This window comes from Centropristis striata, chromosome 19 (assembly GCF_030273125.1).
Source record: "Centropristis striata isolate RG_2023a ecotype Rhode Island chromosome 19, C.striata_1.0, whole genome shotgun sequence".
In the NCBI taxonomy this organism is placed as follows: Eukaryota; Metazoa; Chordata; class Actinopteri; order Perciformes; family Serranidae; genus Centropristis; species Centropristis striata.
The window spans coordinates 19,448,992-19,465,499 of record NC_081535.1 but is presented as its reverse complement, the minus strand read 5'-3'; positions in this window follow the sequence as shown (position 1 = coordinate 19,465,499).

Below are 16,508 nucleotides of genomic sequence, written 5' to 3'. Positions count from 1 at the left end.
CCCAAATTTGAATGCTGTGTTTAGAAACAATTCCTGCATAGTACGTCTTTTAGGGATGTCCCTGAATCTAAATACATTATTTTTAAAAGCACAAATTATGGGATGGCAATCAATAGTTATTCAACCTTAAGTTGCTCCTTATTATTCAGGAGCAAAATAACTTTGATTGACATGTGCATTAGTTAGCCATTATGTTTCTCCAAATGATTTCATATTTTTGTGGTAGGCTACGAGATAACATGCCCATTCTGTTTGCAACATAGAGCTTTGATTTTGCCAACTTGTTGTTCCATTTACTAAAAATTATTGGAAAATAAGAAAAGCCTGATGTGGCAGCTGGATTTCTTTCAGAACTTTGCAACCTGTACATTCAAATAAAGCTAAGAACCTGAAGCTTTTAGCTGTGGACTTTGTTTTGATTTTCGCAAATTTATAAAACTTTTTTTTCCTAGTTTTGATTGATCAGTGTACCTGTTAAAAGAGGGATGGTGGTGGGGTTTAGAAAGTTCATGAAACAGATTCAAATAGAGAGAGGGGGGTTAAAAGTCCAGTGTAGGGATGTAAAAGTATATTTCACAATATGTGAAATGCAAATTTTAAATCAATCTTAACCTTTGAAGGTACAGAAATTGCAATTGGGTTGTCCGTGGCCTAGAGGTCAGGAATCTGGATTTATAACTGAAAAGCTGCTTGTTTGAATCCCAGGACCGACTTGTCAAGGACTGAAGTGCCCTTGAGCAAGGCACCTAACCCCCCTGCAAAACTCCCTGTGCGCAGTAATGTGCTTCCCACTGTTTCCTTGCATGGTGTGTAAAAAAAGGATGGGTTAAATGCAGAGGTTGGATTTCCCCATTGTGGGATTAATAAAGTAATTCATCTTAATCTTGCCAATTAATATTAGGTTTTCAAAATACAACATTTGCGCATTTTAACATAACGTCCGGTATAACCCACCTCTATAGATACAGACAGATATTGACGTCTCTGTACAGTTCAAATGCATTTAAAATACATTTTGTTAATGAAACTTATCTACTTCAGTTTATTTCAGTGACATTTTGTATGCATGGCTTGTAATGAAATCTTTTTATATAGTGGCTTTGCTTCCTCAGAAATTCATAGGGAATAGTGTACTTTTTATTCCTGTATATTTATTTCACATCCTAAATATGATCAACCTATAAATTATTAACAGTATATAACGCAGTTAACTGAGCTCAATTATTACTAGGTACAATAATAAAGTTTTTTTTCACACATCAAGAATCATTTTGCCAATTATACCTATGTACTTGCACTTGAAGGACTTTAAATGCTGGACTTTTACTTATATGCAGTATCTTAACATTGTTCAATGGCTACATTTATTAGAGTAAAATATCATATTAGCTAACTGACATTAGAAACGGAGAAAATTATATTCTATGTGAAATTGAATAAAGTTGTGTCTGTAGATGCTGGACAGATCTCTTGAGGAATCCCAATCTTCATGTATTAAATTTCATTATTCTGGGTGCCAAAAACCACAAAATCTCATGAACAAGATATATTTGGTTCCTGTTACAGTTTCATTGTTACAACATAAGTTAGTGCATGGATCCTTGTTCTGCAAAATCTTTAAGACACATGACTACTTCTCGTGTTGTCTGAGACGTTGATATTTTAGTTACGACATACAGCATTGCTCAGACACAGAGTTCATGTCTGTGCCAGATTTTTTTTTCTCTCTCAGGGCAAGTGAAACTGTCAGGGAGTAGCTTCAGAGTTTCAGCACCCCAGGGCAAAGATTATTTTATTATGAAGCCCACGCACATGCTGGTCCTTCTGTTGGTGTGACTGCCAAATGGATCGACGCCAAAAGGGGTTAGGTCTCTTGAGGTGCATGTAGTGTGGGAAACACAGGGAGAAAAGAGGAGGAAAAAGGGAGTGTGAGCAATAAGCCACACATGCACCGCATAACAGAAAGACAAATGTGAAGTGTTGGACGTATGAAATAAAAGAGATGTGTACGGGCTTGTAGGGTGATAGTAGAAAAGCACCTGTCCCACCGTGAGAACTGTCAAATCTATCAGGCACACACTCAGCTCGAGTCATTCTTGCTGTTGCCACATGCCCTCCTGCATCCTCAATACACACAGCAAGGTGTGGTTGGGTCTTTAAATCAGAAAGTGCTGATGTGTCAGAAGTGTCGGCAGAGCGTGCTGTCCTTTTATCTGTCATGAAATCAGAGCTTGTGTTTTTGCTTGTGAGGCTCACTCTGACTTGAGATACTTATTTGTTTTGCGGGGTAAAAATTTAAGGCCATGAGAAAATGCTCTGAGATGGATTCACAAGGTTGGAGAGGGGAAGACCCAAAGCTCGGAAAACAAACTCTATCAAAGCTTAATATAGAAACAAAACCCGGAGAGGTTGACTCAAAGTGCAAGACAACAGAGTAATTTCTTTGAGATTAAATATAAATGTGACTGCCCTCTGCAGTGTGAACTCTGAACACTCCGACCCCAAAGAAAATTTAACTCAGACTCCCTTCCTTCCTTCTCCGGGTGCAGGAATGGAGCGAGGCCAGAGGTTGTGATAAAAAGTAGCTCCCTCTGACAAGGACTACATGATGTCATCCTACTATCAGACCTCAAAGTCTGAGGTACATTGTTATTCTTGGTTCACACCCAACTAGTTGCAAAAAACTCTGAAAAAAATCACCATGACACAGAATACAGCTGGACAAAGCAGACATTGAACAGCATTGAGTGTATTACTTTACAGCATTTCATTCTGTCTAGGTAGGCAACCTGTGGCTCCAGAGCCACATTTGGCCCTTTGGCTTCTCTCCAGTGGCTCCCTGTTGCTTTGGCAAAAAACTGATACGGAAATAAATAGAATTTGTTTACATTTTAATTCTCATGTCATTACTGTAGGCCTACAATGATTCTTACATTCTCCAATTTTAAAATATGTAGCCTATAGACAGAAAAAAGAGAACATTTCAGTCAACTTATGCAACTTAAATCTTGGCCTGGTCCTTTGACCTATCCTCAAAATTTTGCCAAACATAGCTATTGCTATAGATTTCAAATAATAAAAAAAAGAAAAGTCCCAAAGAAAATAGACAGATTTTTTCTATTTCACTGCCAGGTTCTGGCTCAGTGGTATGCTTGATCTGCAGTGATCAATGGGCAAGTTGCTTTTATTATAAGGCTCAAAGATGCAGCTCCAGGTGGATTTTTCTTTATCTTTTGTCACCAAAAATAGCTCTTTTAATGAAAGAGGTTGCTGAAACCAGATGAAAACTGTTTTAAATATGGATACCACACATGAAACATTGTTGTTTCATGCACTGGTCAATTTTGGGGCTAAAAAAGTCTTCTAGAAAGGTCTTCTTTGAGATAAGTGGAAAGAAAACATCCAAAATACACATTTAGAGGGTTAATTTTACTACACTTTCCAATTTGCATCCGTAGATAATTAATTCACTTAGAATTCATTCAAAATTGGCATTAGATAATAACTTATTTGGATGTCTAAACATACATTTCAGAAAACTTGTAACACCAAAAAACTATTGTCTTAATGTAAGTAATCAACTGGGTTCATGTTTACTTATAGTGTCTCCCCCCTTAACATTCTTCATCTGAATATTGGAATTATTGAAAACAAAAGAAATGAACTTGCAGCTAAATAAGCAGCTTTAAACACTTTGTGTGACATTTGTCTTGCTCACATTATAGTCTCTTATTTCATCCTGCCAGATGGAATTACTGACTTAATCAATTAATAAAGATCTCAAATATGTCTTCTCGTTGGCTTTTAACACCACGTAGAGTGTTGATTTTATGATTTTATGATTTTTTTGTTTTTATTGTATTCATGCATATTTTATTTTGTGCGGGCAGTACATTTTACATTTTATTTTATTTATTTTTATCCCATTTTTAATTTATTTTATCTTATTGCATCTTACTGATCTATTGTTTACTACATCTCTTTGTATTGTGTTATGTATTTATTGTTTGTGCAGCACTTTGGAAACCTTGTGTTTGCTAAAATTGTGATATATAAATAAAGGGGATTGGATTTTTTAAATATATCATTTTTTATTATTTATTTATTGCATTTTCAGATCACTTTTACTTTTTTGTATATAAGTAGAACGTTTAAGAATAAATTTCAATCTTCAAATTTCCCTTTGCATCCACAACATTATTATGTTCTATATTTATGTGACTATAAATCACTACTCATCTTTTAAAAAAACACCAATTTGTCTTGATTCCTCCTCTTAAATGAAAGTGTCCAAATGATGCTTTGGTTGCAGAAGTTGCAGGTTTTCTAGCAACTATTGCTTTTTCAAAATAAAAGTCATATAATCCACCCATAATTTAAAACCAATCATATCTACCACAACCAAAAAACAACGCCTCTTATTCAGCAAAGCTCATAGAAAAAAAGGCTTTGTGCCTAATCTGCTGCTACTTCACACCTCTGTCTCCGCCAATCTGATGGCCCAGTATTTACTAAAGGGCTTGGACTGAACTGGCTGCTGTTTGTTGGAAAACAGCCCCTCTGTTTGGAGATAAGTGATTGAGAAAGTGCATCACTTTATCAAGAGGAACGCCGCCTAGCCCCTGTGGTGTGGAGCCTCTGTTTGTTTTCACTCTGCAGCCCTGGATCAGAGAACAGAGGTCCTCAGGTGTCCCAATTATCACCTTCCTTCTGAAGCTCGTCACATTCAGGTTTTAGACAAGCCTCTCATATGGATGTAAGGCATGCTAATGTCAAACATGCCCAGACACTAATGATATTAATGAGAAAGGCGTATCACAGATCGAGCACTTTGCCACATGGGCATCACGTCTAATCCCCGGTGGCGGGTCAGGACATGAACACAGAGCTCATCATCAAGGTGACAGTAGGAGACAACAGTGGGACCCCATTTACCACTGATGTAAGCAAACATAATAATAATAATAAATATGTAACGATGGGAGATATATGTTGTTTTAATATAAAGTTTAATATCAATTGGCTATGTGTCTGTATATATCTGTGTGTTTGACATACTAACATTGGAGCACAGGAAGGGCCCGGCTCCTTGCTGTCCTAGACAGGGCATTCATACCTACACACACATAAACTCAAGACAATGACGTTTTTTTTTAAGGGAGGGGGGAGGTCCTTACCCCCACCTATGTAGCCCAGAGTGAGAACGGTGCAGGAAATGGGCTCTCATTCACAACCTCGTGACAGAAAGGACAACTGCAGAAACACCATCACAAGTGGTGGAAGAGGTATTCAGATCCTTTACTGAAGCAAAAGCAGCAAAGCCAAGCTGAGAAAATGTTTTTTGATGGACAGCAAGGAAACAATGGAAGCTCTAAAAGTAACAGTGGTGGAAAAAGTATTCAGATCCCTGCAGAAGTAAAAGTATTAATACTCCACTGTGGAATTACTCCACTACAAGTTGCAATCCTGCATTCAAAAGTACCAGCATCAAATTTAACTTAAAATATCAAAAGTAAAAGCTCTTGTTATGCAGAATGGACCCACTCAGATATTCAGATTATATATTCCGAATATATTATTAGATTATTTGTATTGATGCATTTATGTACAGTATTTTAATTTAAAGATGGGGCTCATTTTAACTACTTAATATACTAGTATGGTCTTTAATTAAAAAAAAAAAAAAAGTATAATCACTTTAAATTGATCATGTTTTTATATTAAATGTCAATCTGAAAAGTAACTCCTGCACTGGACTCAAGTGTAACATTGCACTCATGTTATTATAATTAACTGCCACTTCCATATGCTTGCACTATTGGTTTTGGCCTACCACTAGTGGATGTAGTGTCTTTATTGTTTGCTTATGTCCTAAAGTTCAAATTTTATTTTTTTATACTATCTATTTCTATCTTATATATATATTTTTTTCTTCTATCTATATATTTTTTATTATTCTATTCTATTTTTATTATTTTAATCTGTTTACTCTGTACTTGTGCTGCTGCAGCACCGGGATTTCCCCAATGGGGATCAATACAGGAATATGTTATCTTAACTAAAGCTGCCAGCTTAATGTGGTAGAATTAAAAGTACAATATTAGCCTCTAAATGTAGTGGAGTAGAAATATAAATTTACATAAAAAATGGAAATACTCAAGTAAAGTACAAATTCCTCAAAATTGTACTAAAGTACAGTACTTGAGTTAATGTACTTAGTTACATTCCACCACTGAAAAGTAACTAAAGCTACCTCAAATTACAGTTAAGTACAGTACTTGAGTAAATGCACTTAGTAGTAACTTTCCACCTCTGATAGCCATACACACACACACACACACACACACACACACACACACACACACACCAGAAATGAACTGTATCAGCAGATCACCAAAAAAGAACACAAATTAGATTTGCTGCCCCACTAAGCAGACGTTCAAAGCCTTTAGACAGGAACAGTGCCTGGTTTTGGCTGAGGACTGGAGCAGTGCAGCCGGCCACACAGTTGGCCTTTACAGGCCCAATGATCCGATCCATAATAGCTTCACGAACGGGTCAGGGTCACCCAGTTGGAGGCCCATAGCCATCTCTGTCCATCCAGCCTTTCATACCCACCTCCCCATCCTGCCCCAGGGTCTCTCTCTGGGCAGTGTGTCGGTGTGTGTCCCTCCTGCCAGCCAAATGCTGCAGCACTGGAACAAAGATACTCGTTATCCGGCTGAACCCCACAACCCATTACACAAAACCCCTGATTCCCTCTAGTGTAGCCAGTCTGCAACTTGTGTCCTTCAGTTAGGAGAAATGAGGAGAAAGAGCGGGACAGAGATGTGAAACAAAAGAGAAAATGAGATGGAGAGGGAGGTGAGAATGTGACCTCCACACTCATTTCCTGCTGATGCGCTGCCAGTCCACAGCACAGAGAGGAGGTAAACCAAAGTCTAGCAAGACAAGACACAGCTAGGAAAACTATCTGGAACCATGTGCCGGGAAGCCCTGTTTGTGCGTGTGTATGTGTGTGTGTGCGTGTGTGTGTGTGTGTGTGTGAACACAAAGAGTGAGAATATTCACTAAGAGATGAGATATTTGTTCAGCCGGGGAATTTACTGATGAGATTAGGCGCTGGAGCTCTGGTTAGAGGGTTTGGGGGGGGGTGGAATGTAAACAAGAGGCAAGCAGAGAGAAAGACTTTAGATTCAACTTCCCCACTCCCTCCCCACCGCCACCATCATTATTCTTCCTCCCTGTGTGGCTCCAAAGACAAGTGGGGTTCAGGGACCAGCCCCTATAATGTGTGATAACATCATTGACTGTACTTTCTGCAAACATTGAAGTTGAATTTATAAATAAACATATGCACAAGTGAGACAAGGAGTCAGGAAATACAAAAACCTCCAGAAAAGCCTCAGATAAAACGAACATTAATGATGGTTTAGTAACGACACAGCTGGACTGTGTATTAGAGTTTGTCATAACTATCTGGATGTTGGTGTTCTTCCGACACTTTAGAGTACAGAGACAGTGAATAATGATCTCCCTCTTTCGCGTACATCACCGATGTTGGTACTAATGGACACTAATGGATGCCAGTGTGCTTTCTCCTTCTCTCTTTGAGAGCAGGCCAAGTTTTTGGGGGTACAAAGAAAGGGTTCTTTCAGTGTCAGCCAAATGAGGATGGCAAATTCCATCATTAAAGGATCATTCTGGATGATTACAACTTGAGTTTGCTTTTTTGGCAATTGCTTTCATTACTTAAGATATCATTGGAGTAAATGCTGAGATCAAGGTGACTTGGCAACAACGAGGTTCAAGAGGTAAATAAATGATCAGGCAGGTTGTAAACAAGACAACAGTTTAGCCCCATTTGTGAACTATTACGTTAAAGTAAGTTAAAACTGAAAGTGAATGGAGCAGAAATATCAGTATTATCCCTTATGACACACACTTATGGCAAGTACAGTAGGTCAAAGTGGAACCAGGACATCCTGGGAGAAAAGTTTGATTTTGGAATTACAAACATACAATACATTGAAAGGGAAAAAATAGAGGAAAGCTTGTGGACGAAAACAAGTCCAAGTTAGTTTGGTCTCTTCTCCTCTGATCTTAGGTAGAGTGGTTGGAGTGGTGGGGGAAGATCAGCTCCATGTTCTTGATACAATCAGATTCAGATGTGATGCCTCATTCCAGTTAATCAAGACGTATCCATGTTGGAAGTCATCTTCTTCCAACAGATTTGTTTGAAACCTGTGCTATGTTCTTGTGTCTTGCCTCCTCTGACTTCTTTTTCATGCTGACATCCAGATCTGAGCAATTAACTTGGTGAGTACAGGAGGATCCCTAAAGTCATGAGGATACATTATCTGAGAACGAGCTCTGCTAAAAAATGAATGTCAATCCACCCATTAGATCTGAATATAAGACATTTTACTCTAAAAAGAGTACTCCGCTGATAATATAAATCCTATAACAGTGTCTGACTGACAATGAACAATTTATCAAAAATAATATCAAAATACATACAGCAGAACAAGAGATAGTGTCGGTCAGTCCGTGATTTGGTTGTTTTATGCCTGCAGCAGCTAATGTCAATCAATCAGTTTTCATTAAAAAAAATTTTTTTAAATACACCTCCAGTGAAAAGCAATCAGATCAGCTCCTTCAAACTGTGCATTATTCATCACAAAGCGTGTGGCTGCTAGATGGGCACCAGAAAAAGTCAACGGGTTGAATGGCAACACCCGACACTCTGTCCGGTAATGCTGCCCTTTGTTTCACCACAGCTCCCAACATCCTGGGCATAGAGGCCGCCCAAATAAGCATCTAATGCCTGCACACTGGCCAGCAGGATGCTGGGGAGAGAATATCCATGTTTACAGGTGCTTAATTCCTTCACACTTGTCTCAATGCCCCCTCTAGTGAAGATAAATGTAGATGTTCCTGCTTGTCCAAATTTTTGGCACCATAGCTGGTGCCCATCCTCTTCACCTTTCCTCAGTTTTTACTCTGCAGTTTACATTTGAAAACCTCAACCAGTCAAGTCGGCAGGAGAGCGTCCGCAAAGTAGTGAGTGGGTATCTCCTGATAATAAAATAATGTCATGATTGTCCTATGTCAATCAAAAAAAGGACAAGAATAATTTGTTAAATAGATGCAAGAGCATCAACTTCTAGAAAAGCAAAAAAATCTGCAGCCTTGAACGGCTAGCTTCAAACACAAATGAGGAGCACGTTAGAGCAGTTTGATCAGCTCGCTTCTCTACTCAACTTTCGTCATATATGAAACAGCACTTCTAAGACTTATTCACAGACTTTTATTATCAGAGGACTTCTTCTTTACCCCAAAAGGTCAACCTCATGGTGTCGCCTGAGGCAAAGTGAGGGGATAACCAAGAGACCAACATTGACGTCCCTATTTGCTCAGTCATTCAAAGTGATGAAAATGGAACATGTGACTTTGTTTATGACAGAGAGAATGTCCTCTTCAGGAACAGTACATCTACTGTACACTATATGTTCTGTTATATAAGCCATTATCACGCTTCTTCTCAACCTGTCCCCTTTATACCTCCTCGGATCACATGCCGTCGCTGAAGGCAATTGTGGAACTTGTTGGGTCCCAATTGGAAATTGAATATCTGGTGTCCAGAGAGGCTCATTCCATATCCCCGCTGTTTATTTTAGGGACCTCCTGATATGCAGCCTGACTGCGGCGAAGGAAGAAAACATTCACCAAGGGGCTCATGATCCGGGCCCCAGGAGTGTGTGGGTGGGGCGGGATGCATGCAGGAGGGTGACGGGCCTTTCCACAGCGAATGTGATTGAAAGAGTTATGGGCACCGCATGACTCTGCGGTTACAAAACAACCTCAAGAATCTGCTCTGTGGCCTTGAGATGTTCACTGTAATTTAGTGTGTGTGTGTATGACAAGAGCAGGGGGGAGAGGTAAAGAGACACAGATGCTGAGATTTCCATTTACCCCCCAGTTCCACGTTCATTACAAATCCGTCCAGAGCAAAGTGAATGTTAAGACGCTCCAAATTAACCCTGAGAGTGACAGAAGCTGCCTCAGCTGTCTGTGGTATCACTTTCCATCCAAATGGTATGGATGGGGGGCTGACAACTGTCACCCTGACCTTGCTTCTCTACACCACTCTCCCAAGACTCACTAGACTCTCTGGGGCGGGGTGGGATGAGATTACCAGCATTCACAATCTCCCCTGTCTATCTCCAAAAACACAGCCATCTGCCAATCACAGAGATAAACTCGTGATGAAGTTCCAATCGTATGAAGACACAAACATGTTAGGATCTCAATATATGTTTTCAAGTGGGTTTATATTTAAGAGAATTGCTTGTGTGCTACTCTTGCATGTCACCTTGAATCACAGCAGAAGGCGTCAACTAGTCTGCTGGAAATTGCTGAGTGGTTTATTGGCTGATTAGTGAGCCACGTCTTAATCATAGAACTAAATTTCACAGAGATAAGTCACATACTTTCCCCTTTCCACTCGATAACTTCACAAAGTAGCAGCATGTTACTTACCTATTTCCACTTATCTTCTCCTCCCCTTGATTCTCATCTTCTCATCTGTCCACATAATGTGCTTGATTTGAACAGTTCTTGTATTCCTCTTTTGTCATTATCCCAATCTTATCCCATATATATCGCATTCCTTAATAAGACTTAATAAGAGTTCATCACAAAGCTAGTAGCTCTGTTCTGCTGAACTACCATATAAAAAAAGTGGACGTGGCAATGTGGAAGTGCCTAAAACCTGCATTCTTTCTAATAGCAAGCAGGGCAACTCCACTGGTTGCAAAAAGAAGTTAGATTGTATCGAAGTCTATGAAAAAATTACCATACTTTTTACTTGATTTATACCCTCAGTAAAAAAAAAAAAGAAAGATTGTTTTTTCAAAAATTTTCATCATTATAATTGTTTGAGGCCAGTCACATAATGTTTTTGTGTCCATAAAGACTTTTCCCCATTGTCTTAATCAGTAGAGGGGCATCACATCCCTCCACAAAATGATTCGTTTCATCAGAATTTGAGCCATTCGGTACAATAACATTTAGAAATTCTAGAAGAGCCATGCACAGGCCAGTGGCTGAGCCAGTGAAGGTGGAAGACTCAGAGAACATTCGGGCAACTGTATACATGGAAGTTGAACGTTTTTGGCATCATGCGCCACACCTCTCAAAGGCCCGACCTCCAACACAACCCATTTATATACATTTATGGTCACTGCATTGAATGTTGCATGTTTCTGCATAGGCTATGCAAACAAATACCCCTCAGAGTTGAATAAATTTAAAACAGAGGCTGTCATATGCAATATTGAACTGAAACATCATAATTGGGTTTTTCTAATAGAACAAGACTTATATTCCCATGGTTTTTCAATGAGCCCTGGTGGTCGTTACAGTTGTCAGACCAATCATTGAGAGAAGTGACACAGGACATGCAGTGACAGGAGCCCTTAATCCTGCTAATGACAGACATGATATTAACTGTCGCGCTAAAATGAAAAAAGTGCATACACGTCACATGAATACAGCACACACACAGAAAGCGGATACTCCTTTTACACTGAATTCACTTCTTCAAGTTCGAGCTTCGTGGCCGCAGACCGTGAGGACCAACAGGGAGCCATCAATTAAAGCCAGAACGATGTCTTCACATTAAACTGGTATATGATATTCAATAGAGGCTACTGGTTTCATCCAAGGCCAAACGAGGGGCGAGCGGAGGGAGGGAAGGGTCCTCAGGGGGATCCTGGAGGGTGTGTGAAGCAGTGGCCTGCGTGCCGTCGACCAGCCGCCCAAGGGGGAGGCACATGGTGCCAACAGCTGCCATGGTGAAACGCTAACCCCTCTAAATGCTCAGTCCAGTAAACAACGCCGGGCTGAACACATGCCAATGGGGGAGCCTGGGTGAGGAAAGGGTGAAGAGGGTGAATGGGGCGACCCAGCTGACGCCGTGGAGAAAGGAGAATTGACCCCTGTGAAATGGCTTATTAAAGTGTGGTGGTCACCATTCTGGGGGGCCATGGAAGGATAAGACAGTGAGGGAAACTCAAAACCCTCTGTGGCAGACTGAGCACTATGCACGCCACAAGCCGCAGACAGGAAGCCCCAGATTTAGGACATACTTTTATTGGATGCATTTACATAGACATGGCACACAGCATGCATGAAATACTGACGACAGATGCTTTTATTTTCATTGCCGTGCCCAAAGACTAATCATGCAGAGTTTATTTTATCTCACAACTGGATGATGGGTGGAACTCTGCTAAGTATCTCCCTCCTCCTCAAACACAACACATTCAGATCTATGTGTGGCTTATTTTACCATTTAAATTGATAAATGAAGTGCACTCTGCAAAGCCTGTTGCAACCATCGGAGCTGCTGAAGGTTCCCATGCTCTCAGGCCCGCTAGGGAGTGGCAGGAACAGATGTGACGTCTGCACTCCCTCGCTTGTAAAACAATCCATCTTCCACTTGTAAAAACATTACTTTCCACCTCCATCGTCTCCTCCCATAACTCTTACTTTAATCAACATAAAAAACCCTGAATTATCCCCAAATTTGTAACGTGATAATTGCTACCATTCCTAATTGATGGTTAAATGTGATACAGGACCGTTAGGGTAATCTAATAAGTGCCTTTCAATCTGTTATTTAACTTCACTCTCACTACTCAATACACGTTCACGCACGCACGCACGCACACGCATGCACACGCACACACACACACACACACACACACACACACACACACACACACACACACACACACACACACACCACAAGGACTAAACAAACGTCTAACCAATCTTGAACTTCTTTCTCTTGAAAATGTAAACTTAAATGGCTCATCTTGAAACTAATTATGAATCTTCACTTTTGATGTGTGCCATTTTATTCCTCTACTTTTCATCTGTGTCTAAAAAGTCAGCTGAATTCAGCATTGTCTTGTGGTTAATCACCTGAGCAACAATGCCCCCATCTGGCTGTGTTGCCTGTTCACTGCTGGCTCTCAATTTCTCTCTGTTCTCTCACATATTAGCGTTCTTTACGTGAAACAGCAAAAACAGGTTTATATTATTACCTCAACAATAACTGAGTTTAATTTAAGTGTACCAGTTTCAGCTCTGGTATTGTGCTTTTATTGCCACAACAAGTCAAAATGTGGACTCGGCAAAAGGCCAGCATGGGTGAAACTATATTTCTGTTTGATATATGTTCATACAACTTAACGTTATTGAAGAATATTCCAATTCAGAAGTTTGGAGTCTGTGTTTTTATATATATATTTACATTTGTTTATAAGTAAATATGAGAATAAGAGATAATAAGCGCTTTCATTTAAAAAAAAAAAAACTATATTTCCTTTTTTAATACTATTTTACACTGGTGCTTCACTAAATTTCAGAGAGATGTATTGCACATTTATCCTAAAGCTATAGCTAAATTACTTTACAGCAGTGGTGGAATGTAAAATAATTATATATACTCAAGTATTGTACTTAACTACAAATTGGAGGTCCTTGTACTGTACATTTTATGCTACTTTACTTCTGTAATGCTCCAATGTATCTCAGAGGCAAACATTGTACTTTTTTACTTCATCTTCACTCCATATTTGATTGTTAAATGCTACCCATCGGGAATAAAACACAAAACAAGTCAAAATATTATTTTTCGATTTCATGATATTATCAGCAAATTTATCTGTATCAGCCAATACTAGCTTTAAAATGAACTAACGGACTTCAGCCAACACCGATATAATAAACCGATAAAATAATAGGCCTCTGCTTCCTTGATTAAATGCCTGACTTTGACGCCACATCCCCAGAGCCAGGATTTAATGTCATGACGTCTCATGTGTTTATATGCAGCAGGAGAGAGGAAGAAGCCAAAATGTATGTGTGATGGAAGTTTTTTAAAAGTGCCCAAAATGATAAAAACACTGCTACTTGCAATGAATGCTCATAGACGGTGATGTGAGACGAAGTCTTTCAACAAAACAAACTTAATTATCCATCTCAAGAACCATGATCTTAACTGTTACAACGATTCTGTGGCAGCAAAGAAGAAAAAAGAGAAACAAAAGGTGACTGGCAGCGAAAAAACAACTCACCAGCAGTCTCTTCTCAACATATCGGTATCGGAAATCAGCCTATTGGATACCGGCAGAGATATTTCTCCATGTGAGTGGCCGAAGTTTCTGAAGCACAGTGGATTCTTCGAATCTTGGGAATCTGTTTCTGTCGCTATTACAGAACCCATCAGAATGGGAAAGTACAAAATAGCCACATTCAAAGTAAATATGTGATATATGTAAAGATATTTTAACTGAGCTCTGCTGCCTTCTGAAAGACTGAAAACAATAATCCATCAGCATGACTGTGGTTTCTCATGGCAGCAACTTGAAAACTGGTTTATTGTGAAGGGATGTGAGAGATTCTCTGATAGGAGCTGTTCTTCTACCAATTTCCTAATCTTTGCATCCTGTAGTGTAAAACCAGGCCCACACCTGCCCTTACAATCTTCTCTATCACTAAATTAACCAGGACAGGACCTAAATATTTGTTATGCCCTTCTTCAACCATTAAAGAAAAAATCTCTCTGCGGAGCTCCTATCTCAGTCATCACACATCTGCCAAACATGACAGCTGATTACAAGCATACGTGCCTCAGCAAGGATGAGCTCACTCAATCTCTGGGGAGATTGTTCAGAGACTCTGTGCTATTAACAAACCACAGGGCTCGGGCTGATATTCGGGGGCTTATCAGGAGTTTAGACAGTGGTTAACCAAACATTAACCACCTCTCCTGGCTTTCCTACAAACACGACCTTAATGACAGGGTAGACATGTCTCTGAGGACAAACACTGTCAGCGTCACACACATACACACACACACACACACACACACACACACACTGTGTAGCCACAGGAAGTGATGTAGGCCACACATACTGCTCATTGACTATAGACAACTGTTAGTGAGGGAGAAAGTGTTGTTGCAAATAAGGTCAGGGAAGGATGAAACATGAAATGAGAACAGTAAGGTCTTGTTGTGGTGTGCATATATAGGTGGGGGTGCAGATGTTGTTTACTGTGGTGGGTGAGTAGGTGGGGGAAACGTGTGTATACTGTGCCTGCATGTAAAACCTAAAAGGCAACTTCAGTTACATCCTGAGTTCTGTGGTAACAGTTCACTTCACTTTGTCCTCTCTTTAACCTTGTAAAAGCAGTATGTATTTATTAAATAACTGTTTAGAACACACTAGCATGTAGTTGTTAACACGTATAAGGACATTTAAGTGTTTATTAATGTGCAGTTAGTCAATAATTATGACTTTCACTATGAAGACACATTTAATGATAATATAATATTTATCTGCTTATAGAGCAGGCTTCACTTATGGGTACCAACACAAGGAGTTATCATTTTTGATAAATACATTAATAAACACCTAATTCTTACATACTGTTAATATGCTATACCTTTACAGTATCATACCAATAATCTTCTCAAAACAAGTGTTTGTATCATTTTTTTTAACCACTGATTTATTTAGAATGTATGTTTCAGAGAGCAGACAGAGTGCATTTTTCTGCTATCACACAATAGCATATATAATTTGCCATAAAACATGAAAACAACAATAATAATAATTGCAAGTTAAACTGTTTTAAATCTTAATGCAAGCATTATCACATAAAATCCATTACACATTAGAATCATCAAATACTGTCCTCTTGCTCATCTTTGACCTTCGACAGTAAGTTTTGCTGCCATTTTTGTGCATTTTCCCTCACTTTAAGAAAATGTATCAAATTTCAGGCTAAACTGAACATTATTTAAGGGTTAAAAAAATATTATATTTGATTAGAACTACAATGTATTATAAACCATTTACCAAACATTTATATACTGCTTACAAATACTAAATAGTAGTGTGGAATGTTAGAACACAGGATTTATTACATATACATCACACTATGAGAGACACTGCTCTGTACTACATGCTGACAAGTTGTTACATTATCAGCAGCTACAAGGCTTCACACAGATAGAGCTCAAGATTACTCAACACTCATCGTGCACCGGTAGGACCAGCCAGGGGTTTTTTAGGTGTAAATGTGAGGGTCTGTTCCAACCTGCCCCGTGGCCCGAAGTCTCCACACACGGTCTAGTGGGAGGGTTGGTTTCGGTTGACAAGTCTGAGCGAAAGTAGAGGAAAAGGAGGTGTGTGAAAAAGATGTAAATCTGTTTCTATCGTGGGTGTTTGAACTCTGCACTGAGAGCATGTGGTTTCTGACAGATTTATCTCTTTGACTACAACTTTCAGATGCACTTTTTCATTTTCTTTGAAACTTTTTAAGAATTCCCAAATGCTAAATTGTTTCTCACATCATTGCTCATGAAGGACTGGTGGTTATGGAAAGTTAGATAATGTAACAACAGTGAAACATTTATTAATTATCAA